This window comes from Schistocerca americana, chromosome 3 (genome assembly GCF_021461395.2).
Source record: "Schistocerca americana isolate TAMUIC-IGC-003095 chromosome 3, iqSchAmer2.1, whole genome shotgun sequence".
In the NCBI taxonomy this organism is placed as follows: domain Eukaryota; kingdom Metazoa; phylum Arthropoda; class Insecta; order Orthoptera; family Acrididae; genus Schistocerca; species Schistocerca americana.
This window is the reverse complement of record NC_060121.1, coordinates 574,027,669-574,033,668: the sequence shown is the minus strand read 5'-3', so window position 1 is coordinate 574,033,668 and position 6,000 is coordinate 574,027,669.

Below are 6,000 nucleotides of genomic sequence, written 5' to 3'. Positions count from 1 at the left end.
CCTTGGTATACGAACATGAATTTCCTTGCTTCCGCATTAATTTTCTTATAATTTTCCTTGTTTTTGACAATCTGAAAACTGGTAGGTGCAGCTTTCGCGTCATGGCGCTTTTCCTTTCAAATGCTCGTTTACTTATACTTGCCCTAGCTCTTAACTTTTTTTCGTCGGTGAATATTTGCGTTAGAAGAGGGAATTCGACCATACCTGCTATCACATTGTGCGGTTCTTGGCCAAACATCAATTCGCAAGGTGCAAAACCAGTTGCATCATGCCTTAGGTTGTTAATGACATTCTCAGAATACTTCATGTGCTCGGCCCAACTTGAGTGTTTCCGAGCACAATAACTCCTGCAGAGCCTATTCAATTCCCGCATAATACGTTCGCTCATACTTCCTTGAGGGAAATACGCAGACATTTTCAGACGTTTCACTCCAGCCTTAACCAGACGTTTTTTAAATCTATCAGATGTAAATTGAGGCCCATTGTCTGACCGCAAACTCCTCGGAACGCCAAAATTCACGAAGAAATCTTTTCCCAATTTTTCTACCAGCGTCTTGTCGTTAGCTCTTTTATTTGGCTATAGCTTAAAATATTTACTAAACCCATCTACGACAACAACACCACTGGGTTCAATCACCTCGCGAAGCAGGAAGAGGGCCGAACAGATCACAGGCCAGTAAATCTAGGGTTTCCAATGGCTCTACTGAATGCATATCCCCTTGTATTCTGGTGTTAGCAGCACGGACTTTCTGGCACACTACACAAGATGCTAGACGCTTGGGAACATGGTGGTACATGTTGTCAAACACAACTTTCTCCTTCAATTTGGCAATGCACTTCTTTGCACCGTAGTGTCCATACCTCAGGTGTACATAGTCGATTAGTAAGTCTACATGTTGTGAGGGAAAACACAGCTTCCACTCTAAAACACCTACATTTTTCCCTCTAACCAGAATACCTTTATGCAAACAGTAGTATTGCGAAACCTTAGGATAGTTTGCATCTTTACTAACTTCAGCTGGTCATCTGCATTCTGCTCACGTCTCAAGTTTTTAATTACCTGTTTTAATGCATTTTCTTCCTTTAATTCATGCAATGCAAACATTTGTACTTCATTTGTGTCTTGCTGTAATTCCCGCGTCATCACAGAGCTCCGCACTTCTAGATAACCCATCAGCTACCAGATTGTCTTTTCCTTGGATATATCTAACCTCAAGGTCAAACTGCTGGAGATACAATGACCATCTTACCAAACGTACATTCCTCAACTTACAGATCTTTAGAAAGGTCAGCGCCTTATGGTCACTATAAACAATTATCTTATGACCTAGTAAATACTGCTCAAACTTCTGCACCCCAAATACAATGGCCAATCCTTCCCGTTCTGAAATACCATAATATCTCTCGGCTGCCTGTAGAGATCGACTTGCAAAAGCGATAGTTCTGTGCACCTCTTGTTCGCTATCTATTTCTACTTGGAATACCTCCACGGCTATACCGTAGTCACTTGCCTCCACAGACATACAGAATGGTTTTTCAAAATCAGGGTGATTTAAAATAGGACTATTAATCAAAGACTGGTTAAGCTCCTCGAACGCCTGTTGGCATTCTGTTGTCCAAACCCAAGGGATATCCTTTTGCAACAGGAGGTGAAGACAGGTCGCATTAAAAGATCACTAACAAAACGCCAACAGAAGCCGAAAAGACCGAACATCGATCTCAACTGCTTCTTGTTTGTGGGAGCCTCAAACTTTTCAATGACCGTTAGTTTGCCTGGGTAGGGCAAATTACCTTTTCCACCTATCATATATCCCAAGAAACATACCTCTTCTTTAACGCACTCTGTCTTTTCAGTCATTAGTTTCATTCTATCTCTATCAATAGCCTCTAACACTTTTTCTAACAAAACTATATGCTCTTCCCAAGTGGGTGTTGCTAATAAAAGATCATCTACGTAGACTGTGATTTTATTAATTAAGTCTGGTCCTAATACTTGGCACATCAGATGTACGAAGGCGCAAGCAGAGATATTAAGTCCGAAACGGACCGCATGGTACTGGTAACAAACTGCTTCGTACAAGAAAGCTGTGTGCTTCCTTGAACTTTCCGCTAGTGGCAAATTCCAATACCCACACGTGATGTCCATAGACATTAAGAATTTAACTCTACGGAACTTTTGCAACAACTCGTCCATGTTCTACGGTCTACCACTTTCCCTAACCACTATTTCATTCAACCAACGAGCGTCCAAGACCAATCTGACACTTCCGTCTCTTTTTGGTACAACAACAATGGGATTATTGTACTCACTGACCGCTTTTTCAATTACCCTACACTTTAACATTCTCTGTATTTCATTCCGAACCGCTTCCTTCCTAGCTACATGTATTGAGTATGGCTTCCTGAAAATATTTGGCAAGGTTTTACCTTCAATTGACATTCATAGCCTTTGACCATGCCAGGTCAATTTGAAAATACCTTATGATGCCTTTTTAAAACCTGCCTCACTTCTTCTTTCTGACTAGCTGAGATCTGTCAATTTAGCTTCTGTTTTGTCCAATATAATTGCTTCTTCCGCTGTGTTGAACCTACTTTTACTAAGATCAACATCTTCGTCTCAATACCTATTTTTCAGAACTCGTATAGGCAGCTCCCAAGTCTCATCGTTAGTTACTATGTGTTTGTCAATAAATGGTACTGTAAGTACTCCAGTTATTGGCAAGACCAATTTTAACTGGTTTCTTTCAAAGTCAACAACACCCTGATACTTTGACAAGAAATCTATGCCAAGTAGAACCTCGATACTAAGACTGTTTGCTATTAAGCATGGATGATCAATCACATTACCATTAACATTAAAGGGCAGCAAAGTTTCTTGCTTTACCGTTTTTGACACCTTGCTAGTAGCACCAATTATTCTCAGTCCTGATACCCTCATTACTGTAAGCTTATCTTTACTAGGTAATGCATCAAAAAAAGACTGAGACAACGCACTCACCTCACCGCGACTGTGTAAGAGACAGCGTACATTGATACCTAATATATTTCCTAGTATTATAGGGTGGCTTATTCTAGGCTGTACTGGTGGTTCCTCAAATTCATCCAACAGTTCCTTTTGGATTTGTCTCCAACTAAAGTGATTGACGTCTGTCTTCATTACATTTAGGTCAAGGTGTGTAGGGGTTTCCTGAACCACATTTTCTGCTGCCTTTTCCAGTCGGTCTACGAATTTCAAATCAAAACACCGCACGACTTCATTACATTTAGTTTGCTGAACGTGACCCAAATTATTGCGGTCGGAGCGACTCTGCGCCTCCAAACCGGGCACAACTCTAGTTACAGCCAAATCACTTTCATTACTATCGTCGGGTTCCTTCTCAAGTGACAACTGGTCACAGCCACTGGGTTCATTGACACACAACAGGCTACCTACTACATTTTCACTTACCTCCTGCCCTAAATCTATCAGCACAGTATCAACATACTGCACAGGCACTTTAGATAAGAGCACATCATTCTCATCGTAAATATAAGCACGAATTTCTTCTACTTCTTCACCTGACAATTCAGTACTTGGTAGCTCTTCCCTAACATTACGTTGCTGCGTTTTCTCTTGCTCTTCCCACTTAGAAAGCTTCACTAACACGGCATCAACTAAATACTGTGAGTGGTTTAATATTTCTGCTGTATCATTGGATGCTACCGACTCATCATCCGAATGCTCAGTTTGAGTATTTTGATCTGTCTTACCAATCGCTGTAATTATTGGTTTAGGAAAAGTAACTGCCTGGTGAGCGCCAGTGTCCTCATAGACGGGAACTAGTTTTCCTGCCCCTGCCATCTACTGTTTCCCTTATTGCCATTATAGGTAACTGGAACAGCATTGCTTTCAACACTGTTGTTTACCAGCACCTTTTCGTTACAAACAAAGTTACTATCATCAGGTTGCCATTGTTGGGTATGGTTATTATTTCTCCATTTCCTACCTTTCTTAGAATGGCGAACACTTACTGTTCGGATGTTTACATTGCCATTCTGCTCATTCTTAAAATTACTATTAGTGCTATTACTATTTCTATTATTACATGCCTGCTCCTCATTGGCAGCAACACGCTCTACACGTTCCAAATATTCAATTAAACAGTCACGATTGTCTCTAGGGGCGGAAATGATTCTAGTTTTCCAATACCATGGCAATTTAGCTTCAAGACCAAGTATTATGATTTCAGGTTTCAGTTTTTCCGTCAAATGTGACAGACGTGAAATCCAAGATCTGGCAAACTCCTTGATAGATTTAAGCGTTTCCCACTCCAAAATTGCGTTTGCAGCTACAACTTGTTGTACACTACCATTAACAGAAGGTACTGAAGCTACTTTAGTCTTAATTTTAGCAGTGTTAGTGCTAATAGTTTCTACTTTCATTTCAACATAAGTAGTATCAGTCTTAATTGCTTCTATCTCTGTTTGACATATGTTCACTTTTACATTAACATCTTTAAATCTATCTGAGCACAGTTCTGATTCCTCCTCTATCTTTTCTGTTAACTTTTTCTCCAGTTTCGCATCTTCCTGTTGGAAGTCTTTGCGAACCTCGGCAACTTCGGTCTTTACCGTTTTATGTATCTCAGATAATTCCTGAGCAACCTTTCCCTTAATGTTAGCATGGTTGGAATCAATCTTACAATTTAAACTGACCTGATCTGCTTTGAGCTCAGCTTTTAAATCCTCTTTCAACTTATTGCAGCCAGTCTTGAAGGTACTGTCCATTACCTCAAACCTTTTATTAAAATTTGTTTGGCTGGCCACAATTCTGTTATTTAAATCATCCTTCAACTTACTGCAGCCAGCCTTGAAGGAAGTTTCTAATTCTGCTTTAGTGGATTCTAATTTATTGTCCATTACCTCAAACCTTTTATTGAAATTGGTTCGGCTGGACAAAATTCGGTTATCTAAATCCTATTTCAACTTATTGCAGCTAAACTTGAAAGAAGTTTCTAATTCAGCTGTCACTTTAGCATTACTGGCTGTCATTTTAGCGTTACCGGCTGATATTGCCTGCAATATTACGTTTAAATCAATTGCCCCAGTATCTTTGGGTTGTTCATTAGAAGGTTTCTTATCACAATCAGGTGACGAAAAACTAGACCCAATACTAGAATCATCAAACCTAATGAAACATCTGATTGCTCTGTTATATTCAACTTCTCCTTTTTAAACATTACCACCTCTGATGACTGTTTCATTTTTAAATAATCAGAGAAACTGTCATCTGGTAAATTAACAATCTCAGATTTCTGCTTCACTGCAGGGGTTTCTGTCATTGAATCATTGTCTCCTTTCACATTATTGTAAGGGGACAATGGTTCGGATTTCAATTTAACATCACTATTTTCAAGCAGATTTACATTTGAACCGTTGTCTGGATTTGCACTTTCTTCATCAGACACGGGTTCTGATTTAATTTTAACCTCAGATTCTTTTAGCGGTTCGTTCGTCAACAGTCTTTTAGAGAAGGTTAGTAAAAAGTTGAACAGCTTTTCACTTAAGCTTGCCAGGTAAAATAAATGCATAAATAAATAAAATAAATAAATAACTTAGTTCCTTCTGCACGACGTATGGCGATGCCGGTGCGGCGTACCTGGATTACTGATGCGGCGCGGCGCGTTGAACTGCAGACGGCACCTCTTCAGCTGCTGCTGTGTTTGTGTGTGTGTGCGCGCGCCCGCGTGTGTGTATGTGTGTGCGACCCGCAACAGCAGGCGCGGCTCCGGCCACAACAGACGACTGCAGTGGGGCGAGACTGGCTTCTTGCGATGCCTGTGGCACAGCTCGATTCAGCGCCAGCTTCGTCAATCCAGATGTATTGTAATCCAAGGCGTCGTTAATCCAATTGGGTCGTCACTGTGCACTCGTAACACTGTTTATCACTGTTCTATTCTTCAGTTGCATGTCGCATTTCACTCGGAGTCCCAATAATTAAAATCACTTTCACTCAGTTTA